The sequence below is a fragment of the Canis aureus genome, chromosome 6, assembly GCF_053574225.1.
Source record: "Canis aureus isolate CA01 chromosome 6, VMU_Caureus_v.1.0, whole genome shotgun sequence".
Classification (NCBI taxonomy): domain Eukaryota; kingdom Metazoa; phylum Chordata; class Mammalia; order Carnivora; family Canidae; genus Canis; species Canis aureus.
Window position 1 is genome coordinate 59965287 of NC_135616.1, and position 27210 is coordinate 59992496.

General features: G+C 43.6%; 2 long non-coding RNA genes across 4 annotated transcripts in view; one reads left to right on the forward strand and one right to left on the reverse strand.

Annotated features, from left to right (window-relative positions):
* LOC144316206 (uncharacterized) overlaps positions 1-18090 on the forward strand; it is a 54713-nt gene extending 36623 nt beyond the window's left edge. For all 3 annotated transcript variants that reach the window (XR_013382064.1, XR_013382063.1, XR_013382062.1), the window contains 2 exons: positions 8011-8128; positions 12332-18090. This is a non-coding gene — a long non-coding RNA (uncharacterized LOC144316206). The remainder of the gene's footprint in view (positions 1-8010; positions 8129-12331) is intronic.
* Positions 18091-19145: 1055 nt separating this feature from the next.
* LOC144316205 (uncharacterized) overlaps positions 19146-27210 on the reverse strand; it is a 50558-nt gene continuing 42493 nt past the window's right edge. The window contains exons 2-3 of the long non-coding RNA XR_013382061.1: positions 20383-20474; positions 19146-19384 (exon numbers count right to left, since the gene is read on the reverse strand). This is a non-coding gene — a long non-coding RNA (uncharacterized LOC144316205). The remainder of the gene's footprint in view (positions 19385-20382; positions 20475-27210) is intronic.

The window sequence follows — 27210 nt, forward strand, 5'->3', positions numbered from 1 at the left end:
GTCACTCTGCTGTATTCTGTTCCTTAGAACTGACTCACTGAATTCAGCCCACACCCAAGGGAAGGGAGTACAAGGGAGAGAATACCAGAAGGCAGGGATCACTGGGAGGTCTTCTAGAGGCTGCCTACCACAGATTATCTTCAAGGCCTCTCAGATTCCGTGACTCCTCCTTCCTCTCTCCCAGAAGGAAGCTATGTACACATTCTGTTTACAACCCCAAACTCCAAGCCTCTAAGCCAAGTGTTTGAATGGCTCTGATTTATTCTTTACCCAGAGTTAAACAACATAAAAAATGTAGTCACATGGGAAAATCATCTTATCCCAAAGAGTTAGACTGTGAAAAGAAGACATTGCATTCTCTATTTCTGTGCCATCGACCATCAGAGTCTGCTGGTGGACCAAATATCTTTTTAGAGTAGACAGGGAAAAGACATCCTTGTTTAGATCCCTTCAGATCAAAGGCACTGATGTTTACCTATCCAAATGTAGGTTGATTGGAGGTAAATTCCTGCATTGTGAGAGGAGTGTTACAATTCAAAGGTCAATCACCAGTCACACTTTCTTTACAAAACAAAGTCATGGATTATCCCCAGTGCCTCTGGGAGGTACTAGTATTTCCTATGGAAGGATGTGACTTTCTAAAGCCATGTCAGACCGTGGCTGAGGTTCAAATGTGGAGAAGGACAGAGGCTTCCAAATCCTGAGACTGTTGGGTTGATTTGAATTGAAGGAGATAAAGCTCCCTTTGCAGAAAATAGACACTAATGTTTCTGGTTTTGCCCATCACACAAGACACTTGTAGAGCAGTCATGGGTTCTTTTTTGAACTCTGTTTTAATCAATCAGAAATCCATATTTCCTTTACTAATAGCCCTCTTTGAAATTGTGGTCATCATAACCCTTTATTTTTTAATGACTCCAAGGGCTCTTCTTTTTGGAAAGCCACTCAATCAATGTGCATATACATATTAACCAATTTGCTGCCTGCAGCAAAACAGCCTCCATAGTCTCATACTTCTCTAACAGGCTGAGATCCATGTTCCTACTTATAATTTCTAATTCTGAGGATTCCTGAGCAATACATTCGGAATTTGCCAGATTTTCTTAGCCGATCGCCTTCTGTTTTCTTTTCATCATATTTAAGAATCTAAGACTTCCAAAGACACAAAGTTGTGTACTCTGATACACAACTATCAAAGCTTCTTATGTATAGCTCCTCATGTGTTCTCTCAAACTTTATAAAAATAGATATTTAGCTGGGAGGTAGCACAACACAAAAGCACAACACAAAGGAAAATACAGTTGACCCTTGAACAACTCAGAGGTTAGGGGAGCCAACCCCCACCCCTGCCACAGTCAAAATATCATGTATAAGTGTGACTTTCCTAAAACTTCACTAATAGCCTACCATTGACCAAAAGCCTTATTAATAGCATAGACAGTCAATTAATACATATATTTTTATGTATTATATACTATATTCTTACAATTAAGTAAGCCAGAGACAAGAAAATGTTAAGAAAACTATAAGAGAAAACACACCTATAGTACAATATTGTAAGAAATCTTCATATAAGCAGACCTGCACAGTTCAAACCCTTGTTGTTCAAGGGTCAACCACACATGGACCTTGACATCAGGCAAGCTGAGTTAGAACCCCAGGTCCACCACTCCCTAGCACTCAAACTTCTGGCAGGGTTATTTCACCTTACAGTGACTCTAGGAGCTCTCATCAGTAAAATGAGATCACAGACACCTATCTCACAGAACTGTTTCAAGGATTAAACTACCTAGATATATTTGTGAAATGTGTTTAGCACATCGCATGGAACCAGTTACTCAAAAAATGCTGGCTTCCTTTTCCGCTATGGGAGAAATAGAGATCTGAGCGTGCCTCCCAATGTTTAATCAAATAAGGAACAAGAGGGGGTGGACTTCCTGAGCCTAGCTCATCGGCTTGCATTGCAGTCACTTCAGACCCTCCTTTTAGAGAGTTATCTCCAAAATATCCCCAACCACCACTTTAAGAGGCTTTGTGAACTGAGCCTGAAATGCCACAGAAGAGACATGCAGCCTGTGCCATTCCTGTGCCCTCACGTGAGGGCAAAATTGCTCTCAGTTTGTCAAGGTATGAAGAGCATTATGGGTGATATATGCGGAGACACTGATACATCCCCTTTCTGAACTTACATTGGTTTTGTGTTTTAGCCTCTGCATCTAAGGGGATGAAAAGCAAGCACCTATAAAAGTGCTCAGTGGGTGCTCTGTAGGGATCCCCAGTAAAGAATTCCTGTAGGTGATTCACAGAGTCAGCTGCATATTTGAAAATTTCTCTCCTTTACCTAGCCAGGAGCCTGAGATTTGCTCCAGCTATCCAGAAGCAGCTTTGAAGTATGCGTAGCCACTGGGCATGCCCTATACCCTGAAGTCAGCTGTGAGAGAAAAGGACTGAACCAAGTCACAGGGAAGCAGCCAAGAATCCAAGGCAGGAGCTAGAGGAGGAGAAGCTCAGAAGAAAAGGGAGAGACCTGGCTCCAGGGCCTGGGGCTGGTGTTTGGGGATGCCCTGGCCACTTCAATAGATGTGAGGGAGACACCAGAGTGGACTGGCCCAGTGGTTTCTCTTGGCCATGAGAGGAAGCTTATAAAAGCTTTTCCCAGCTATAAAAAATGAAAGTACAGTGAACGGTCCGAATCTTGGCTATTGAACAAAATTAGGAAAAGCCAAGATCAAAGGTATAAAGGAAAAGGAAGGATTGGGTGGTCTCATCGATCCCAGCTGCCTCCAACATTCTTTTTTTTTTTTTTTTTAATTTATTTATTTCATGAGAGACACCAAGAGAGAGGCAGAGACATAGGCAGAGGGAGAAGCAGGCTCCCTGCGGGGAGCCTGATGCAGGACTCAATCCCAGGACCCCGGGATCACAACCTGAGCTGCAGGCAGATGCTCAGCCACTGAGCCTCCCAGGTGTCCCTGCCTCCAACATTCTTGCTCCCAGAAGTCACCTCCTCCTGCAGTTCTCATCCTGGCCAGGACTCTGTCAGCAACTCTCTCGTGGGGGAACCTGCTGCTCCCTTGCTCTCCTAGCTATGGAAGCACACCTTACTTTAGCCAGGGACTCACTAGGAAACACAACTGGGATTACAAAAGAGAATATCCTAAGCAAGGGAAGTGTTTCAGAGCACAGGTACGGCTTGCCCTAGAATAACCCATATCTGGGCATACCCTAGCTCAACTGACACAGCCTCCCGGGAAGCTTCTTTTCCCCAAGTCTACACTTATCCAAGAGACCCAGCCCAAAAGTTGTCCTTTTGGGTGTTTTTGGGTGTTGGCTCCAGTCACATCCCACCTGCCTTCTCCTCTCATACCCCCACCTCCCTGTTACTGCCACCCCTACATCCCCAACCAACAGCCAGCAGTTACAGAGACAGCTGGGGGGAGGGGGGTGGCACCTTTCTGAACAGAAAATGGGGATTCCTTGTGCTAATGAAGGACATTAAGACAAGTCCTTGTCCAGAGGACAAGGCGAGATTACTCTTTTAAATCTTGCTACTACATATTTTTTGGGATTATCTGGGATTATGGGAGTATTTGTAGAAAAAGCATCCCGAGACAAATGCCACAGAAGCGATACTCCTGGATTTATAATACCCTGGCAGCTTGTCACTGATTAATTTTTTAGTTCCACGGTGAGTCCTATACCTATACCGTGCCACTTACAATTTTCTGCCCTTCCTCTGGGTATGTAAAATCAACAGACCAAAGCTCAAGTTGGGGAGGGTCCGGGATGGTAGAACCACAATGAAATATTTTGTCAGTAGCCTCCCTGGCCATTTATCTGTTCTGAGGTTTGGCTTTTATATAGAAATATTATACAAATATGTATTTTTTCTTTTTTAAATAAAGAAATGCACTGAAAAGTTTCCTCTCCACTACTCCCACCCACCTCCTGGCCCCCTCCCCAGATGCCTCCTGCTGGCAGCAGAGCCCTAACCGGAGGCCAGGCTGCACCACTCGAGTCAAAACCACAACCAGAGAGCATTTCCATAGCACTCTTCTGTGCAAAACACAAAGCCCCACAGCACGTTTTCAGTTTCGGACCTAATTCTGACCCTTCCAGTGCAAACTGTTTCCTCACCTGTCTTTAAGGGTGTCACCTCTACAGTGCATGTTCTTGAAAAGTCACCCTTTCACGAGGCTCCTTCCTGGGACCCCCTCCTCGTGTTCCTTCCCTTTCTCCTGGCAAGGGGAGCCACTCGCTGCCCGCTTGCCGCACCCTGGCATGGCACCCTGGCGTGGCACCCTGGCTTGGCACCCTGGCGTGCCAAGCTCCTGGGGGAATTCTTCAAAGAAGTAGAGTCTTGTTCGATCCCTGACCTCCCCGCCCAAACAGAGCCCAAACAGAGCCCGGGGTAGGAAGGCCTAGTTGTCCCCGAGGGAGCCTCGGCCTCGCCACCCACCGAGCGCAGCTGCTCTGCTAATTTTAGAGCCCAGAGAAGCCACCTGACTTCAAGGCGCTTGGGAGACACACGTGGCACCTTATCTCCGAGGCGATCAGGGTGGGGCCCCGCTCCTCCTTTCAACACCCATAACACCTTTGCGAGCCGGGAAAGTGACCTTGTTTTTTTGGAGGCTCCTTTCAATAAATGCTAAAAATAAAAACCACCTCCCGACCTGGTGGCCCAGTGCAAATTTGGCCCCGGTCTGGCCCGCAGCGGTCGGCGCGTCTGTCCGGCTGCCCGGGCCGCCCTGCACCGCCCTGCACCGCCTCGCAAGCCAGAGGCCCAGGGCACCGGCTCCCCCGGCTCACCTGCTCCCCCCTCGCCCCCCGGCCCCCCCACCTGCTTGGCCCAGCCTGTCCTCCGTCTGCCGGAGGCATCTCCTAGCACCCAGGGGGCACCCTCAGGTCACTGCCCCTTAAACTTCCAGGGGACCGTTTTGTCTCCTAAACAGGAGTCCCCGAGGTCCTCCTCCCCTCCATCCTGTGACTGTCGCGGTGCAGGGGGGCCCTCGGCCCTCACCTGCCCACGGTGGCAGTGGGTGGTGGGCTCCCGCCTCCTCCCCACATGCTGCTCAGGCCAGCTCCCAAGACGAGTTTTTTCTAAAACCAGGCGCATCGCCCACTTCAAGTCCTTGGAGCCTTTCCCGGCGGGTTCCCTGTGCTTTGTGCCCACCACCATCACCTGGGCAGCTTTCTAAAAATGTTCGGTGCCCAGCTTCCACACCCCCTCAGCCCCAAGTGTTTTGTTCCTCAATCTTTACAAATCTCAGCATATATGGTCGGAATAGACTAAATATCAAAATTTTTTAAAGATTTTATTTGTTCATGAGAGTCACAGAGAGAGAGGCAGAGACATAGGCAGAGGGAGAAGCAGGCTCCCTATGGGGAGCCTGCTGTGGGACTTGATCCCAGGACCTCGGGATCACGAACTGAGCCAAAGGCAGAGGCTCAACCACTAGAAGGTAATGCGTACCTATGTACAGATACTTCATGGAGCCCAAAGCTGCTGAAAGCACATCTGGGCCCCTGGAGCCCTGAAACCCTGAAAACCCTGAATTAGACAGCTGCCCAGGACCAAGACATTTCTTCTCGGTCACTCTCTCTTTTTGGGAATTTATGGCCTCTGGTCTCTCTTCATTACTTTTGGATCTTCTCGGCAGACGATGTCCACCACCTCTGTTGGCCCAGATGAATCCAAATTGGCTGCTCCACAAAGGCAGGCTTGAATCCTGAAGGTGCGTGTTCTCACTTGCAGCCACACTGACTGGCATCCTAAATATTAATTCCAACGTCCCAGAAAGGAGAATCTTCTTCCAGGGATTCACCCTATTCCAGTCACCTATAGCTAAACACGGCTGCTGCATTAAGAAAGCAGGTCTTGGAGAAACGGAGATAAATCCTAGGATGGGCAGATACCCCAAAAGGGGGTACTTGTGCTCCAAGAGTCAAAGGATTCTTGCACCATGTGATAAATGAATATAGATCAACAATACCAAGTGCCACGTGAGCCCAAGAGGAAGCCATTATTTCTACCTTGGCTGTCAGGGATGTCTTCAAGAAGTTGACAGTGGACCTAGACCTTAAGGGATGCATAGGATTTTGGCAGGCACAGGGGAAATAAAGAATATTCTAGGTGAACAAGATTAATGGGCTACCTAGAGAGGGTATTTCCTTGTGAAAGTGCATGGAAGGAACTGGAGCCACGTCAAAATGGCGGGATCAGCAGATGAGGCTAGAAACATGGGTTCAGTCCAGACTGTGAGTCTTCATATCCCAGAGACTGAGTCTGGTCTTCATTGCGGCTGAGTGGGCTTCTTCCAAAGGACCTCGGTCACTCAGGTAAGGATAGGATTATGTGAGCAGACTTAGGGAAGGGCACAGAGGGCCTATGCTAGGGCAATGGGGAGATTCTCACCAGAATTTGCAGTTCAAAAAGCACTTTGCCTGTGATACCTCATCTAATCCTCATAATATCACCACCATCTAGGTAGGGCTGGCTTTTATTTTACCCATATTACAAAAGGTGAAAATGTGGTTCAATTCAGTTAAGTGACTTGCCCAGGATCACACAACTAACCAGCAGAGGCATGTCTTGAATTTAGGGCTTCCGATTCTAAAGCCTATTCTCAGTCCACTGCACCAAGCTACACAGCCATGCAAAGGCCAAACAAGAACTGCCTTGAATTATGAGATAGAGGAAGAGGATGGATTCTTCAAGAAAAACATCTTCATGATTGATTAATGACATAGAAAATTACTCAGGATAGGATACTGAGCAGTAGAGAGACTATTGATGAAACCACTATGAGCATCGTGGCGTTAATCTTTCTTAAAGTATGTATGCATTGAAAAAATGCCAAAAGGGAAAACATCAGATTGTTCTGGGTGATTCTTATTTTTGGCTGGGAAATTCTTATTTTTACCCTGATATCCTTCTATGTCTTCCAAAACTTCTACAATGAAATTGCATTAAAGTGAGAACAATACTTTTTCATAATAATAGATATATTTTCTCATAGTAAAATAGTCAAATAGTATTCTTGCAGAATTTTTCTATCTATACAGAAGCTAATGCCATTAAAAACATATATACACAAGTAAGGGCATACTGTACCTAGTGTTCCCCACCTTGTTTTTTCATTTAATATGTCTTGTGTGTTTTCTTACCTGGATCTGAAGATCTACCTCATTCTTTAGCAGTTGCATGGAATTCCATTAAATGAATGTATCATAAGTTTTGTAATCAATCCATTTTTGTAGACATACTTAAGATTTCCAAAATTTTTTATAAGTACATTATGTTTATATTCTTCTACGTTGCCCATCCATCTTATTGTAGATGACAATAAGTACCTCATAGTTGGAATTACTGGGTAATTGACCATGTGCATTTACATATTGTCATATTGCCCTCACCTTCACTGACTGTGGGTTAAAACCTTTTCCAGTTTGTGCCAGCTTGATATGTGTTTGCTTGTTTGTTTGTTTAAAAAAAGGAATTCTTTTACAAAATACTTAGAAAGAAAAAGTTTCCACCATTGAACAATATACTCTGTCCAGTCCAACATACATCAGGTAGGGGCACCTGGGTGGCTCAGTCAGTAAAGTGTCTGCCTTCAGCTCAGGTCATGATCTCAGGATCCTGGGGTTGAGCCCCGAATTGGTCTCCCTGTTCAGCGGGGACTTGGCTTCTCCCTCTCCTTCTGCCCCTCCCCTCCCCTCCTGTTTGTTCTCTCTTGCACTTTCTGTCTCTCTCTCAAATAAATAAAATCTTTTTTAAAAAATTCATCAGGTAATCACACAGTTCTTTTAACCAAAATTGTGTAACTCAGAGTTGTAGTATTTCTCCCAGTATCCACTTACCCAAAACCTACTGTTTATTATTCATTCTCAGTGTATATAAAGTAATGAAGGCCCAACGCTATTTAGAGTAGTCCTCGTATGACATCAATTGCTAGTTCATAGTATAAGGCAGTAACTAAAATTTTTGTTCCTGTGATTGAATGACAGAAAAGAATGCACCATGGTTGTTGCAAAGCTCCATTGAAAACAAGGAAGACTGTCAAAGAGGGGCATTCTCAAGGTCCAGTAGAGGCCTGACCACAATCTACAGGACAAGGACAATCAAGTGCGTGAGCACGTGGGGAGGGCCAAGCGGTAGTCTGGATGATTCTCTGAGCACCTTTCAAAGGACTGCTGGTGGTGGGTCTCCTGAGAATAAACACTCCCCAATAGATCATTCTTCTGTCTAGCCTTTCTGAGCTACTGGGTTTGCTGGTTGGTTTACTGGCTTGCTTCTTTACTCTTTAAACTTTGAGTTGTGAGCTGAATCCAGATAGTACTGCATTGTCTCCATCTCCATTCAAGGGATAGGTTTTAATAGGAAAAATTTGTAAAATGATTTCATCATTTCAATAGATACCAAGAAATAATTCAAATGAAATCAACATTGGTTCCTTTTGAAAACTCTAAATATTTTCACTAGAAGGGCTTCTGTATTAAAGTTTCTTCCTTTAAGAAACCAAAACTACAAGCCAGTATTATACAAAATGAGAATCCCTTCAAAGCAGAAACAAAGCCAATGAATGTGCCCTCTGCCATCATAATACTCAGCATGGTATTACAGTGGTGACAACAACATTCTGAGAAGGGCAAGAAACAGAGGCATCTAGACAGGAAAGGACTAATCAAAGTATCTTTGGGAGATATTATTATACACTTATGAAATTCAAGAGGTAAATGGAGAGCTAGGGAGTCTAAGACAAATTCACAAAATTTGGTGCTATTCTTTATACTAGTGGTACACGTAGAAAAAGTGATTCCATCCTATTACAGTGACAAAAAACATAAATTCTTGAGGATTGACTCAACTTGGAATTAAAAAAGTTTATCTTATTGAAAGAAATGGAAAACACCATAGTAGGACAAATAAAGGGAGGGGGGAAAATGGCAAAATCTACCTTGCTTCTGGCTAAGAAGAAAATGTGGTAAATAGATTTTATTTTTTTCAAGATAATATATTTTAAATTAGTATGTGAACTTAATGCAATTTTAAGTACCCCTAAAATAATTTATACAACTTGCCAAATAACATGAAATTAATTCAAAACAAGGAGCAGTCAAAAAAACAAAATCTTTGTTTTTAATTTATTGATGAAATCCTGTTAGAGTTTGAAGCATACAACAACAAAATCTTTATGAAAATTATATAATATTACCATCAAAACAGGAAGGGGGGGGAAGTCACTAATTGTAAAAAATGGAAATTTCAGAAATAGATTCAACAGTTTGGGGAACAAAATATTTTAGGGGAAGAAAGAGAACACAAGCAGTATCATAATAATAAAAAAATAAATATTATTTAAGCAAAACTATAGGAAAATGGGGGAATAATTATATATGCATATATATTTATGCTTGGAGTGAATTATTGAGGAGGTATCTGGTGTCTTGCCTTTTTTTGTGATTTGTTTTTGTGGAGGCCTTTTTTTTTGCCACCTGCTATGGGCTCATCAGCAAAGGCTGAGCAGAATTTTCCCCCTAACCCCCTCAGAAAAGGCAGCCAGGCTTTGTGTTCCTGTGTTCCTGGTTCCCAAGGGACACAGTTAGTGTTTAGGGACAAGCCTTTGTTTGGCAGGACTGGCTTCCGGGCAGAAGGAGCCTGGAGGTGGAGCGAGGGTGGGATTGGGGGCCATAAGGTGTCTAGAATTGGAAAGAGGCTTGATGCCAGGCAGAGAGTGGTTGGTTCTCCAGTTTGAGGGTTCTCGGAGGAGAGGGTCCTCCCCAGCACCCAGGAGGCAGCGAGACTTTGAATGGGGGATGGCTGCATAGATGTTGTCAGGGCCCTACATCAAGCTGCAGGCCATCTGGCCTGGTGAGGAGGGGGTAGCCGCAGGGCCTACTAGCCTTCAGGAGGTCCATGTGAGTTTGGCCAAGGAGCATCTGCAGTGACCAAATGGGTTACTGACAGAGGCCTCTTTCCCCATGCTCGTAGACCGAGTGAACCCTGAGGGCCTGCAACAACCCCGGGAGAGCCCACGGACGGCAAGGACCTCCACCCAGGGAGGAGCCCCTACTACTGGGTTCAGGGAGTCAATATTGAGCTAGAAAAGTAAAGTGATATTTCTAGTACCTAGAGCACAGTGGAAGAGTTCATACCTATTCCATGCATCATACGTTTTGACAAACCCAGGTGGTTCAAAGGATTATTAAACAACTATTTTGAAAACTAGAAAATGGGCTAGTATATTTATCCCAGTGGTGGAGGCCAGATAGATTTCTGGGTACCAAGATAAATCAAAATTAAAATAAAAAAACACAGAAGATTAGACAAAATATTCCCTCCAAAATATACAGCCTGGCCCAGCACGTAGAGAAATACAGTCACGTATGGTACCCAGGTTGCCCCCAAAATGGCTCGGATGCATTCTAACTCAGGACCAGCCATAATGAATCCACTAGGAACTTTTTAGCAAAATGTCTTAATTACAGTGGTGTAAGCCCAGCAGCATAATATGCATTTTTCACTGAATGTGATGCAGAGCCCAAGTTCACCAAGGACTTACTCAGCTTCTGTAGGGTCTTTCTAGAGACTGCTTTCTGAAGCAATGCTGAGAAGGGCTCGGGCCTTGCCCACCCCAGTGAACCAGCCATTTGTGCTCTCTCACAGCACAAGTGGCTGCCCCGTGAAGTAGAGCTGAGCCTAAAGGCATAAAACAAAGCCAAGCTAGCAGTTCCTTGTGAGGCCCAACCCACAACCCTGGTCTCCTTAGCAGGAGGTAGAAATCCAATAGCCGGCAAGGGGAGCAAGGCTAAATGTGACCCATTTGACCCTACAATGCAGCCAGGGAAATTTTGAGGTGAAAAGGGGGGAGGGCGCTAGGGTTACATGGTGTGTTAGGATTCTCCAGAGAAATAGAACCAGTAAGAGATACACATATAGGAGATATATATATATATGTATATATATATATATATATAAATTATATATGATATATATTTTATATGGGATGCCTGGGTGGCTCAGCGGTTAAGTGTCTATCTTCAGCTCAGGGTATGATCCCAGGTCTGGGGATCAAGTCCTGCATCGGACTCCCGGCGAGGAGCCCACTTCTCCCTCTGCCTGTGTCTCTTCTTCTCTCTGTGTGTCTCTCATGAATAAATAAATAAAGTCTTTAAAAAAAAGACATGTATTTCATATATATAAAATATATTTCATATATAAATAAAATATTTTATAGGAGATATATAAAATAATATTTCATATATGATATACATTTCATCTATGTTATTATATTATATATAATATACATATGTGTATATATACATTCCCTCCTTCTATATATATGGCACAGTGGGGAAGAATTGGCTCACATGAATAAGGAAGGTGAGAAATCCCACTGTCATCTGTAAGCTGGAAATCAAGGAAAACCAGTGTCATTTCAGTCTAAACCCCAAGGTCCAAGAACCAGGAGAGCAGATGATGTAAGTCCCAGTCCCAGTACAGCAGAAGACCAGTGTTCCAGCAGACAATGTCAGAGAGCAAATATTCCCTTCTTCCACTTCTTTGGTTCTATTCAGTTCTTCAACAGACTGGCTAATGCCCACCCACATTAGGGAGGGCGATCTGCTTTCCTCAGTCTAATCCAAATGCCTATCTCTTCCAGAAACACGCACGGACATACCCAGAGATAATGTTTAAGTAGACCTCTGGGCATCCTGTGACCCAGACAACTTGACACATAAAATTAACCATCACACAGGTGTGTAGGGGTTCAGCAGGATTACTCACCTAACACTGGTTGTAAAACTGATTGCCAACGAGTGTCTCATTAGCGGGCTTGAATTGGCTGATCATTTCGACTGAACCAAATGGCGGTTCATGATAGAATTTTTTTAGTTTCTCAGATTTCATTCCACTAAAATTTCAGAATGAAATCGGGAATCACGGGTTGTTGACAAAGGAAACTAGGTATGAATGAATTCCTGAGTCCTTGACTCAGGTTTGAGTCACATGGATTTTCATTCAACATCATTATCATTAAAAGTAAATGAGTATAGCTAGAATTCACCTAATGGAATGTCGGAGCACATGATTCACTATTGTGAAAATTCAATGATCCTGACCAACTGAGTCAACCAAGTCAAATTTAAATACGTAATAAAAGTAAATATTATACTTGTAGTGAACACATTTAACATTATGATTAGACCGTTAATGACTATAAGTATGGTAATTGACATTTTCCAAGTTCTTGTAGTTTTGTTTTCTCTTTCCACAAAGGATGCTTCTTCCTGTGGCTGCCAGACTGACTCTTTTCTTTCCTTTTAGACAGCAGCCCAAGACAGAGTTCCGAGTTCCACGCTTAATCAATCAGGATGTTGTTACCATTCAGGCTAATGGCAAAAGCACCCAACTCTGTGCTCCAAGACCGGAGTTAGAGTCCTCGCACCCCATTGATGAGTATGTAACCTCGTGTAACTTACCTGAAGGTACAGAGCTGAGGCCTCTCCTTCATAAGACGGAAATAATCACACCTGCTCTCACAATCTTCCCGGAGGCATGTGGTGAGGTGCAACTGAGATATTATACACAAGTCTTTGTAAAGCAGAGAGCCTCATAAATTGTAAGGTATTATTATTGGCACTCTCTAGGAATCAGTGTGCTTAAACCTTAGAGTATATTAAAATCACATGACTTGCTGGCTTAAAAGGATGGTTTCTAGGCCCTACACACAATCTGGTTAAGGAGATGCTGGGTGGAGCTCAGAGATAAAGATTTTCATCACTCAGTCACCACCACCATCACCACCACCACCACCTCCACCCTTTCCCCTGCCGTGTGATTTGCATGTGAATGGTCCAGGGATGACACTTGAAGAAGTGTTGATGTGAGGGTGAGACCAAGCATTTCAGAAGAACTTCAGAAACGGCCCTAAAGAAAAATAAATCAGATCCTGACAGTTTTGGATTAAGTACCCAATATCTAATGGCTTTAAGTGATAAGCTTAAATAAGCCACTGAACTGAGGACCTGTTGGAAGACATTACCCTAATGAACTTACTAATGAAAAAGGAGATTTATTGTAGAATTGCTTTTAGAGTTGGTTGGAAATAATGGAAAAGCCCTTTTCCTTTCCACTGTACCTAGCTCCCCCTAACCCTATTTCAGGTCAGTGTTTCTGGCTTCACTCCTTCTCTGATGTGATTTCTGTACTGAATGAATGCCTTCCTTCTGGTTGTTCCTTTCCATTTTGGGGTGACTAATGGAGTCCTGTCATTGTAATGAGGCTGAGTACCGAGCCATGTGGGCATGCCACAAGCCAGATGGATGGGGAGGAATCAAAGCTTCAGAGATTCTGGGAACCACTGGTGCATCCAAGAGAGGAAGTAATAGAGCTGTTGTCTCTCAGTAGCCACAAAATCAAATGCTAACTATTTTGTCGCTCGGAAAAGATTGCATGGAGCTAGCCCTCAGCTAAACTCTTAAGTCACTGAAATTGACTCTGATATTCCTCCACTATCTCCACTTCCAGGTCATCTCCCCCTCCTCTCTTGGCCAGGGACTCAGGAACCCCATTTTGATATCCTACCCTGCCCTCTCTGATTAGGCAGAACCCAGGAACTTTTTCTTTTTCTATGACAACACCCAACTGCCCACTGGCCCAGTGTCCCTGGTGTTAGAGGAGGTGGTGAGCATTCTAATTAACCTGATCAACCTATTCGTCCTGAGATTCGGTGTGTCTCCTCCAAGGTTAATGGGGACTTTCTGAAAAGATGTTTTAATCCCAAAGAATATGGATTCTAGGAATTACAGGCCTTGGAGGAGGGAGGCTCTTGGGCAGCTAGAGGAGAAATTCTCAGGCAGCCCTCCCTGGGTCACACCACCTGGAGAGGAGGTAATACTGACAGCTCTGCCCATTTCCAAGGTGTTTATCTGGGGACTTCATGGATCCATTCGGACTCACCAGTAAAATGACTCCCTCTAGCCTCTGGAGGAAAATTTCCTGAAATGGGAGAGCCACATTATTTCATTGAATCCTCTTAGCAAACACACAGGAAAGTGCTATGCTGCTGCTTATACAGTGAACCACTGGGGGCTCTTCAAAGATGGTACAAACTGAAGGTTAAATTCATCGATGCCAAGAATGGACTCTTCTGACCCTAAATTAGTATGTTATCCCAAATTAAAAAAGAAAAAGATACTCTACCTCCACCAGTGGACAATTAGTATAAGCCCAACTCCCGTTGCCACAGGGATTGGTTCTGGCTGAAACTAAGCTAATCAGTTCATGACATCCTCTTGGCTGCATTTGACCTTATTCAGGTCAATGAAAAGCAAGAAGATGTCAGAGGGTTTCTGGGAAAGGAACTTCATTGTTTTGACAAGAGTGTCTTTGGATGTCATTCTTTCTTTCCCTGAAAATTGATAAGGAAGCATATATTCATCTTTTTGTTAGCAGTCATCTTGCCCCATGAAAGAGAGCCAGCCTTAGGATGAAACTGACACCAAAGGCAAAACAAAGATCTGGAACAAAACTGATTCCTTGATATTATCATTGAGTGGCTAAATCAAACTAACACTGAAGCCTTCCCTACCTCCGGACTGCCAGCTATGTAAATAAATGAGTTAGGATTAGGTTCAGTGGCATGTAACTGAAAACTCCAAATACCAGTGCTTAAACAAGCTAAAGGTTTATTTCTTTCTCAGGTTAAAAAAAAAAAAAAAAAAGGTCCAGGAAGATATTTCCAGGGATAGCCTTATGTGCAGTAGCTCCGCCATCTTAACACATAATTTATTTCCCTGTGGCCCAAGGTGGCTGCGCCAGCAACTCCCATCACACCTGAATCCAGTCAGCAAGGAGAAAAGGGAAACCCATTTCCCAGAGAGTGTACATAGCACTTCTGTGTATGTGCAGTAATTCATTATTGGCCACACCTAACTTCAGCTGTGGCTGAGAAATGTTGTCCTTTTTTTTTTTTAAGACTTATTTATTTATTTTAGAGTGCATGCACATGCAGGTGGGGGGGAGAGGGAGGGAGGGAGATGGAGAGAATCTCAAGCAGATTCCCCACTGAGCAGGAGCCCAAGACTGGGCTTGATCCTATGACCCTGAGATCATGACCTAAGTCAAAACTAAGAGTTGGATGCTTAACCAACTGAGCCACCCAGGCACCCAGAGAAATATCGTCTTTGTTCTATGGGGCCATATGCCTGGCTAAAACTTAGAGTATTTTTACAAGTATAAGCTCTTGGTAAAAGAAAAAATGGATGTTAGGGGATAACCACTACTCTCAGCCACAGTGTGACCTCCTTATTATTTAAGGCAGTTTGAGTCGGGTTCCCTGTTACTTCCAACCACACAGAAACATGTCCTAACTGGTGCAGCCTCATAAAGCCCCCATTTACTTGCCATCTCCAATCACATGCTCAAGGATAAAAATAAGAAGTCCTTTACTGGGAACATCTCAAGGTCCTCCCTTGTTTTTCTCCTCAGGCCTGGGACAGCACCTGGCACAGAGAAGCCCTTGATAAATATTCGCTGAATTGAACAAAATTAACTAAGAAGATTCAAACAGAGAGAATTCAATAGAATCTTGGCATTGCAACCTGTCAGCTCTGGCCTTGGGGGGAGTCATAAAACCTTCTAAGCCTCAGGTTCCTTGCTTGTAAATGCAAGAGAAGTAATACCTAACTCTAAACATTGTCATAAATAGTAGTGACACTGTAGGTAAAGTTCCTAGCACAATTCCTGGCACATACCTACATGGGTGACACACACACACCGTGTATGTGTATTTCTTTTTTCAAAATTAGGATTACGTGTATTACAGGTTTTGAAGGAACATCGAAATTGAGAAAAAGTTGTGTTTGGGCAATGTTTCAAATATCTGCAAACTCTACTGGCCATTATTCATTCTTATGCTTAGGAAAATATGAGTGTTGGTTTCAAAGGAAAGAATACTTTGAAGAGATTTTTTTTGTTAAAACTCTGAAGCCTACTTAGATATCAAATAGTTATTTAGTGAGTAAAGTGTGAATGAATCAGAACATATGTATTGAGTTTATCTTGGAACCCTGTGTGCGTAAAACCCAACTACAAAATGTGCTTTGCATTTTCTTGCTGTTTAAGGGCTGGAAAAACAGCATGGCATTCTCTTGAACCCGAAATGACCTTGAACTCAACAAACAGACCAGACTGATGAAGAACCTCAGGTCGCTTTTCGGGGTCTAAACCACAGTAAGGGATACATGACCCAATATGACTTGGGATTCTCTGTATTTGCTTGTTTTGTTTGGTCTGACTCAGAAACCTGAGAGAATAAGTAGAATTAATCTCTTTATCCAGCTGTCAGGGTCTGAAAACAAAGAGACAAATATCACTCCTGTGAAGATATCCTCTTATAAGAAATGCACGGATTCATAAAGAATTCAGAGTTAGCTTTTAAGATGAAGCATAGATAAAGCTTAGCAAGAGGAGCTGAAGGGAGTGAAGGGGATTTTAGAAAGTTAATGAGGACCCACTCACTGGTCCACCTTCCGTTTTGGAGATGAGGAAGCCACGCCACAGAGAAATAAATGGCTGTTCTACACGGAGGTTGGCCGTGAGCTAACTTACCCCTTTTTCTCATCTCTCAACTGATTTAGAATCCAGCAGGGAAGAGGGTATTCATTTCAGGCCCTCACTGACCCATCAACAGGCAAAGGTGGGATGACCTAGAACTCAGACTCCCAAAAATATTGCTAAGAAATGTCTATGTCTGTGATGCGAGTCTGTCGACACTTGCCCACAATACCTTTCATGTTCAAGTGTAGAAGTTTGGCACCTCAAGGAGCCCTGGCTCATGTTGGCCCAGGTCCAAAACTGATTCCTTAAGAAAATCCTGGCTGTTCCTCAGACACATGCCCCACTCCCAGCACAGCTCCAGGCAGGGCTGGGGGGCCTTTGATCTAGACAGGGCTTCTGGCCAGGCTCTTTTAAGTTTCACAACTGAGCATTAAACCTCCCACCTGCCCACATACCCACCTGGGTTTCAAAGAAAAAGCTCTGCCCATCAGGAAAATAAAGGATTGCTGAGTTCCAGACCTCACTAGAGAAGATAACGTTAAAAAAAAAAAAGAGAAGATAACCTTGAATTGTTTACCACCCCACTTTCCTGAAAAAAACAAAAACAAAACAAAACAAAACAAAAACAGTAAGATCATCTGGCTGGGACACCTGAGTGGCTCAGTGGCTGAGCGTTTGCCTTTGGCTTAGGTCATGATCCCTGGGTCCTGGGGTCGAGTCCCACATCAGGCTCCCCACAGGGAGCCTGCTTCTCCCTCTGCCTGTGTTTCTGTGTCTCTCATGAATAAATAAATAAAAATCTTAAAAGAAAAAAAGAAATCATCTTGTTTAGGAGAGGTACCTTAATATTTGCTATAAGAGTGTTTACAGAAGGTTGTCAGGAAGAAATAGACAAGGACTTCCTGCTGTGTTTGCCATGAAACTCTTGGAAGCTACCATTCAGAGCATCCTCCAAAATCCTCCTTCTGATGACCAGTGTGAGGAATATCTCAGACTGTTGTGCTCGGGAAACTTCATCTCCCCTAAGACAAATGAAATGCTTTTGCTCTCAGTAATTGAAATACCACTTTTCCTTCTTTGCCTTGGCTATATGGATGCCGGGGCCAAGCCTCAGCCTTGAAATCCATTCACAGACGCTCTATCAACCCTTATAGTTGGGATATCTGTCTTGCTCCTCTTAATCTTTCTTGCTTCTCTTTATTCTCCCACTTTTATTGATTTTGGTGTATTTATTCCCTTTTAAGGCCATTTAAAAATTCTTTTGCAAGGACATGAGATATAACTAAATAAAATTAAAAGATTCAATGATTGCTTGAGGCTGGGTAGGAGGGGTTGTGTGGGAGGAGAGACAACTGCAAAAGGATATGAGCCAACTTCTTGGAATAATGGAATTTCTATATCTTGGTTGTGGTAGTGGTTACGTGGGTACATGCCTTTGTCAAAATTCATCTAGCTGAACACTTGAAATAGTGCATTTTATTGTAAGTAAATTAAACCTCAATAAAGTTGATTTATTCATCCAATTGATATTAATGTTTCTCTTAACTGCAGGCACTTTGCATGGTGTTGGGCAGAGATAGTGCACAGTTGTATAGGTTGTTCACTGAACAAGGGTACCTGGACAAGGGACCAGGAAGGGCTGAAATACAGCCCATGCCTGCCTAGCTCATCAAACCAGGCATCCAGCAAGCGTCTGGGCCTTCTCAGAAGAAGAAGCAGCCTTTTCTATTTTGGAAAAGGCATTACATATATATGGATTCCTGGAAGCTTGGTTCTGAAGATAGCGCGGGAATGAATATAGACAATTCCCTGCCCTTGTAGTTTAGGGGGAGGTTATGATAAGCCAGTAAACATATATATTATGATAAACACCGCATGGAAATAAGCAGGATGACGTAATGGAAAGTGTCAGACTGGGGGAGATGCTTACTCTAGATAACTCAACAGGAAGGACTTCTTTTAAAAGACGGCATTTCAGCTGAGACCCAGGCGGTGAGAAGCACCCAGCCTGGGCCGGAAGAAAGCACCCCCGACAGAAGGAACTGCAAGAGCAAATTCCCAGGGGCAGGAGAACGTGGCCTGCTCAAGGATCAGAGAGAGGGCCTGGGGGCATGCAATAGCAGACTGGGGAGTGCACGGGACCATAGTACAACTAATGCTCAAAAAGTGAGGCATAGGCCTTGAGAAGTGGCTCCGAATACTAACCGCACCATGAAACATTTTATTTCTCAGAGATTTTAGACTTGAAAGGGACCTCCTTCCTCTGTAGATAGTTCTCCTGTAACAGGTGCAAAGAACGAGGGCCAGCTCACTCTGAGAACTGACAGCACAAATCGGCTCAGAACTCGGGCTCAGGGAGATCCCTGGGTGGCTCAGTGGTTCAGCGCCTGCCTTTCGCCCAGGGTGTGATCCTAGAGTCCCGGGATCGAGTCCCATATCAGGATCCCTGCATGGAGCCTGCTTCTCCCTCTGCCTGTGTCTCTGCCTCTCTCTCTCTCTCTCTCTGTGTGTCTCCCATGAATAAATAAATAAAATCTTAAAAAAATAAAAAAAAAAAAGAACTCGGGCTCAGCGTCAGTCCAGTTCAGGTAGCATTTACTGATTGCCCGCCATGTGTCAGATGCTATTTCTCGCCTGTGAGTCTAGAGCTTTCCAGGCTTGGAAGGGTCCAACAGCACACAGGACTGAACTTTTGAAACTCCGCTGCTGGAGACATTTAACAGAAGAAATCACTTCCCTTAGTTAGCTGCAGGGGGTTCATCGGAAGAGTATTTCACAAGACTTGACTTTGCCTCCTCTTAAAAAGTCTTTCGGTTCCTGAAATTGAGATACAGTTTTTTAATGATTTGTGTGTTAACACAACCAATTCTGAAGCTAATTCAGTGTTGAGAGCCCTAAGCGTGAGAGGACTCTGTGAAGGGAACCACAGGAAGGGAGGTAGCAAGGGTATAATCACGGGTGAAAAGTGCTGGCGATCAATCCCAGCATCATTTCTGAAATCCAAGAAACGCAAGCCTGGGATGGAAGCCTTGCAAAGAGAATTTCGGATCTCACACCCAAGCCATGCCTCGGAACATTGTGACACCCACCACATTTCCTTCATTTGCCTGTATCCACCGCCTGTAAATGGCAGGTGCTCACGGCAACCAGCTCTGCTGAAGCTGTACCTTTGTTGCTGTTAAGTGATTTGCTGGCTAACAAAGCCAAACTTCTTGGAATGATATTCTCCCCCTATCATCTCTCTGTCAGTTAAAGAAGCTACTGCCATGCAGGTAAGCACCAGCCCACAGAAATCCACCACGAAACCACAACTTTCCTCCGTATCTCATCAAGTTCAATAGTAACAGAAATGAAACCTCCCATCCTCAACACTAACTTGACCGTCCTACTCGAGCAGATCAAAAGCTAGTTAAGAAAACACAGCTAGTATTTAAGAGATGATTTTCCCTTGAGCATGAGGGTTATTTTTGTTTTTGTGTTCCTTTTAAAGAAAGTGGCTTCTTTTCTTTTTTTCACCAGCACATGGGAATTTCTTTACTGACCCCTAATGCATAGATGCAGCCTCCTGGCAGTCAAGTCCACACTAAACAGCTTTGTTTAATTCAAACTCATGTGGATCCTTTCCACGGAATGGATTTCCGGGCTCAGTCTGGGCTGACCTCGAACTGCAGGTGCAGTAGACTCAAACCATTTGCTGCCCAGATTGCTGCTGCTTCTGGAACTTCCCACTCCTTCTTGAGAGTTCCCATCCCCTAGGATCTACCTCTCAGGCCACATTTGATGGGTCCAGGGGCAGCTGGGGCTCAGAAACTGACCAGGAACCGTGCAAAGCCTTCAGGCAGCATCCAGTGGTACATCTCTGCTTCTCTCTGCTTTCCTTTTTCCTCAACTTGCTCTGTTGCTCAGTCTGTGTGGTAGAAGACGGCAGTCAGTCTCTCTGAAGTTAAGAGTCTTGTTTGTAGGTAACAGGATCATAGATGGGCCCGAATCTCAATAAGAGCCAGCAGCTTGAATACGAGTGTGAGCAGGAGTCTCACTCCATCACTTTTCCCTGTTTCTTCCTACACACACCTGTGCCAATCCTCTCTCACTGCAGACTCACGCTCTATCCCTTGATCCACTAAGTACATGATGGCTACAGCCAACAGCACCTAGAGTTATAACTCTTCAAGAAAGCAGTTAAAATGACTTGGAATCTTGGTTTAATCTAAATCCCTGGGGAAACTCTTTGATTGTTTTTCTATGACATATCATTGGCATTTGGGGCAGGGCAATTCATGCTGTCTGGAACTGTCCTATGTATGGCAAGGTAATTAACGTGGTGGCCCCTGCCCATGAAATGTCAGTTGCTCCCCTACTCTACTAATTGCAGTGACCAAAAAATGCATTAACCCTCTACCAGATGTCCCTTGGGGGGTAGTATCAGCACAGGGTGAGAACCACTGCATCCCACATTCCAACTCAACCTGGTTCAGTTCTGAGGTCGTATTCTTGGAGAATTCTGATACTCGTCATAAATGGCCAAATCCTGAGAGGAATCTCCCTTGGAATATATCTTAGAGGACAGAGGTGTATGGCACTCAAAATGAAATTTTTCATTTCTATGTGATTCTGAGTCAGCCGTATCTGTTTCTAAAACAAAAAAATGTTTAGTTTTTTTTTAAGTCACATCTTGCTTCTGCTGAACTGCGGATTTATTTTTGTTGCACAATGACACGATGGTGAAATCAAGGATGTGGTAAACACTTGTTTCTTTTTAATCATATAATGTAATTAGTAGTCCAAAATGGGAAATATTTACTTCTGAGTTGGCATTTTCCTTTGGACTCATGCAACCAAATACCAATGCATGCCAAATGTCCCTCCTTCTGGTACTCCAGGGACAATGGAGTGGGAGGATGAACAGAGAGAGAGAGAGAGAGAGAGAGAGCTTGCCATGTAAGGTAGTTTTTTCCTTCACAGTATTCTAGGTTTGGCTATGAGCAGCTCTGTCTGCCCCGTCCCCATATCTGACCTTGAGGACCATAATATAATCCTTAGGCTCATTACACAGGTGGTTTAAGAGGAATTAAAGGTAGGTCGGGGATGATGAAGGCAGTGGCTTTAAGGCAAAATTTTAAAAAATTGTTGTTACAACCCTGGAAAATATGACTTAGAGCAATAGCTCTGGCACCCTGTAAGACTACTGATGTTCCTTGGGTTCGAGCTTGGAGCCTTCACAGGCAAGAAAGAGGAGGTCTATCACTAAGTTTATGGTCTGAAAAAAATATTCAATTTGGTTTCTCAACCACTGTGATAAACTAGTAAAGTATCTCTGAAATAACGGTATTATAAGCAGCAGAGCCATATGGTAGAAAGGGAACTAATACATGGCAAGAGATATGGATTGTAGAATAAAAAAGGATCCATGAGTGAGTCTATACTGATATGAATGACCATATGAATGAATGAATGAATGAATGAATGAATGAATGAGGAGGGAGGAGAAATTTTCCTTACAGTAGGATTCTAACTAATAAATGTAGGAGAAAGGATAGAATTAGAGAATTGCCACCTGGCAACCACCACATTAAGAGTTGCTTCAGGTGAGAGTCACTCATGGGTAATAAAATTAGTGGGTGAAGTGTGATGAGAAATATACCTACAAAGTGTCAAGGTATCTCCTCACAAGATATTTATTAATAACAAAGGGAGGGGAGAAATGGAAGCTTTCTTATGGAGAAAACTGGCAGACACCATCTTAACCACGTGATCAATGTTCATATCACCAGAAATGGAACAAATGCCTCCATGTGTGATGCCTCCATGTATGATGTCTTAAGTGAGAAGACATGAGAAGTTCTCTCCTATGTGATTTGGACCAAAAATGCAGAACTTGAATTTAATCAAGAAAAAACATCCAACAAACCCAAATCTAGGGAAGTCTTCAAAAGAACGGACCTTACTCTTCAAAAGTATCAAGTTCCCACAGGACACCTGGGTGGCTCAGTGGTTGAGCGTCTGCCTTCTGCTCCAGAGTCCCAGGATTGAGTCCCACATCAGGCTCCCCTCCAGGAGCCTGCTTCTCCCTCTGCATACATCTCTGCCTCTCTCTCTCTGTGTCTCTCATGAATAAATAAATGGATAAATCTTTTTAAAAAAAGTATCAAGTTCCCCAAAAGAAAAACTGAGGGATCGTTCCGGATTGAAGAAAACTGAAGCAGGACATCACAACTAAATTTGTGTGACTCTGGATTGGATCCTGGACCCTCAGGACACTAGTGGGACAGCTGAAAAAATTCAAATTAGGTCTGTTATTAGTAGTTTATATTAGATTAGCTTACAGTATTATTTGAATGTCAATTTCCTGATAGTATTACTGCCCCGTGTTTATGAAAAGAGAGTGTTCCTACTTTTAGGTTACAGAGGCTGATATATTTAAAGATGAGGGAAAGAGAGAGATTAAGACTCTAATTCCAGCTCTGCCATTAACTAGGGGATCTAGGACAAGTTATGTAAACCCCTGGGCCTCAGTTTCACCTTTGTAGATGAACAGGTAGCACTAGCTCAGTGGTCCTTGTGTGGTGAAATAAAATCACATCATCTGGGAAGCTAGAAATGTGAATTCTCAGGCCCCAGACCCAGAACAGAAACTCTGGGGACAGGACCCATGTCCTAACAAGCCCTCCATGAGACCCTGACAAGGGTCATGTTGAGAACCCTCCATGCTCAAGTTGAGAACCACTGCCTCGCCCATCCCCCGGGTGCCTGTTAGCTTTAATGTCCTGTGCTTCTCATTTGTCTCTCCTACTCAACACAACCCTTTCTCATAAAGGGCACCTCCATTCTCCCAGTCCATTCATCACGTATTTGGTACTGACAAGAGGCTGGCCAGGGAGCTGGAAGTGCTGGAAACTTGAAGGAATGGTTCTCCTGGGCATTCAGACCCAACCTCTGCTCTCAATAGGTACAGATTAAACATAAAACATTTAATAATCTTACTTAGCTCAGGAAACATTAAAGAAACCAAGTGATACATAATTAAGTTCCACACAGTGGCATAGCTGCCTTGGCCTCTTACTAAAATGCTTGAGCCAGTTGCTTCTAGGAGGTATGGGGTTGTGAATCATTCCTGCGTGTTACTCTCACTAGCTGTAGAAAAGTTTACCTTGGCCTTCTCTTCAGGATAAGTGTTTCCTGGATTGCTCAGGTGGTAAGGGTCTCCCAATGCCTCCTAAAAACTTCCACAAACCCAGAGTTAATTTTCATCTGTCAAGAGTCAGAGCTGTGACCCAAGAGAGTATTAAGTTTGCTTCTTCCTGGCTCATTAAAAATGACAAAAAGGGATCTCTCCCATCTAGGTTCACTGATTACTGCTGGGCTCCTATCTCTGGAGGTTGCCCACACGCATCCACACCCTTGTCTTCAATACCACCTGACTCTCAAAGCCACTTTTTCAGTGCTGACCTTTCCTCGACTTCAATTTCTGATTTAAAAAAATATCTTTATTTATTGAACAGATATCACATTCATATGGTTCAAAACTCAAAAAGGCACAAAACAATAGACAATGAAAATCTATGTGTCCCATTGTCCATCTCCCCCTGCCTGTCCCACTTTCATCCACCAGGTTCCATTTCTGATTTGTGACAGTCCTGGAGATCCCCTCTCAGAGCCCATGTCCCTGAAATGCCCTCTGTCCAAAATGAATCCATCAAGTTCCCTCCCGCCCTGAACCCAACCTCTACAAGCCTCTGTCTTCATCTATAAAATAAGTTGATAACAGCACTTTCCTCATAGAATGTGTATATATTCCTCAGAGAGCCCAAATGTATAAACTTTAGTCCTTCTGGGCACACAGTAAGCACTCAATTGAAATTCACTACTGGTAACACAGTAATAATAATAACCTCTCCCTAAATTGAATATCTGTGGATGGTTTTGCCTTTCTTTCCAGTCTTTCCAAAGTGGTGACTCTAGAGTCCATTTTTTCCTCTTCTCTCCTTTTCCTTCATTCCAGATATTTTGGCCTCATCTAGCTTTATATTATTTCTTTCTTGGTACGATTTGGATAGGGCAAGAATTAGGAAGAAATTTCCTGGGAGGCTGCCCTTTACTTGCAAAGTCGCAGGCCTTTGCTCCCACGCACCTCCAGCCATGGACTCTCCCGTGCTCTCTTCTGGGCTGTGGCTGGTAAATTCATTCCTGACATTGCCATTTTCCCCCAGGGCTAAATGACTGAGATCATTCTATAAGAAATGTAAAGTTTCTGGCTCCCTTTAGTGCATTTAATCTTGTCATTGTAGCTTACTTTTCCCACCCTGGGACTTCCACAAACAAATGTACAATGCTCATGTTCAAAGTCCAACAGAAAAATTTTAAACATATTAGAACAGATCCTTTCCTCTGTCAAGTATTCCAGGGCTTAAAGATGAAGGGCAGCTATCTTGACCTTGGGGATGAGAGGGGGTGTTGGTGAATGATGGCCTCAGGGCCTTCGGTCAGCATCGTGTTAGAAGGGAAAGGGTGGTGCAATGTTCACATTTCTGCATTCCCATCTGTATTCACTCAATCATCTTTTCCCCCTCCCCTAAGAAATACTCTTAGCGAATGGGTATTTCACACAAAGTACTGGGGTTAAATCTAATTGTATGAGTCATTAAAATTCTTTTCATAGTTAACTCCTTATTAAGAACATTTTTCTTGGGCAGCCCTGGTGGCTCGGTGGTTTAGCACCTGCCTTCAGCCCAGAGTGTGATCCTGGGATCCCGGGATCGAGTCCTACATTGGGCTCCCTGCATGGAGCCTGCTTCTCCCTCTGCTTGTGTCTCTGCCTCTCTCTCTCCTCTCTCTGTCTCTCATGAATAAATAAATAAAGTCTTAAAAAAAAAAAAAGAACATCCTTCTCATCCCTATGATAACAACTTAGAAAAGAGTGCAGGGACCCCTAACTACTGTCTGCTAAGCCATATGTGAACCAAGTAGAGTAAGACTTCCCAACTGAAATCACAGTTGATCAGAACACTTATAATTTTGCCAAATAAAGGGGTTAAAAGAGAAATGCCTTCTTAGGCAAAGCCAAAACATCTGTCACTTAGTTGTAGCATTGCATATTTGATTTCAAGGAACATTAGATTTATTACATCATGCACTTCAATTTTGGAGCAGATGCTTCCTCCACTGGAAAATATTGTGTTCGGGCATTTCCTCCTCCAGGAAGCCTTCCCTGACCCTGCCTCCCCTCCCCTGGCCTTGGTTATTTTCCCTGGGTTCCCATAGCCAGTGTTGTTCTTGGTGTGAGGGGACCTGCCTTGAGCCTTATGTTTTAGGATCTCCCCCTAGACCTTCCTTTTGATTGGCCACTCTTTATGGGACAGATAACCCATAGACCAAGGGGAGGTGCCCATTCAGACTGTGACCTCCTTCTGGACCATACTCTGGGTACCCAAGACCCCAGAATGCCATCCTTGAATAGCCTACCGCCTTTCTCCCTATGTCCATCCTGAAAGTAGACCATATAGTTGGTGAACACAACCCAAAGGATGCTGAGGGGTAGCTGGGCAATGCCTATTTGTTGCTGGGGAGAACCTTGGATGTGCAATCTAGGGGGTCCACATGCATGTGCACCCTCATGGTATAGGATGGAACTGGGGTTGGGAAGCCCACCAGGGTGAACCAGGGGTACTCTGATTATATAGGAGGATAAAACATATTGATAGTGTATTAGCTAACTTTATAAATACTTAAACATATCTATTGATCTTTCTTTATACTCTTGCCCTGGTCCCTGAAAATGTTAAAAGTTCATAACACCCTAAGAATATCTCTAGGTTTGCAATGCTAATATTGTATAATCATCTGTATTCATGGCTGTGATAGTTGCCACCGACTCCTCCCAACCTCAGGGCCCTTGCACACAGTTTCCTTTCCTGGAATGCTCTTAGCCACCTACTCCTATAGCCTGCTAAACCTTTTTTTTTTTTTTTTTTTTTTTAAGATTTACTTATTTATTTTAGAGAGAGGGAGAGAAAAGGGGATGGGCAGAGGGAGAGGGAGAGAATCCCAAGCAGACTTCACAGTGAGCACAGAGCCCAACACAGGCTGTTTCACACAACCCTGAGATCATGGCCAGAGCTGAAATCAAGAGTTGCTCGCTTAACCAACTGAGCCACCCAGGTGCACCTAGCCTACTAAGCTTTTAATTAATCTACCGGACCTCAGCTGAAATACCATTTTCTCAGGAAAGTGTTTCCTGACTTCCTCCATAGGTCAGGGTCTCCTGCTATTTCACTCTCACATCTCCTTATACTCTGATAAATATGATAGGAATAATAACAATAGTAATGTCAGTGATCAAGAGAAAAGCAGACAGTTTTTGATGACTTACTAATTGTTAGTCATGATGATAGATGATTTATATCCATTATTTATTCTGGATAAGCAGCCTAATAAAAAACTAGTATCAACCCCATCTTTCAGATGAGGAAACAGGCTTAGGAAATATGGTAGATTCTTCTTCTGCTGGTTGTCATGTCAATCAGACCTCCCAGTGTTCACTTGTTTGTGTAGCCCCTCCTTTGTTGATTCCCTGCTCACCCAGGTGATTTGCCTTGGCCAATGGCCCATCAGCTAACATGACTTAAGCAGAGACTTGATAAATGCTT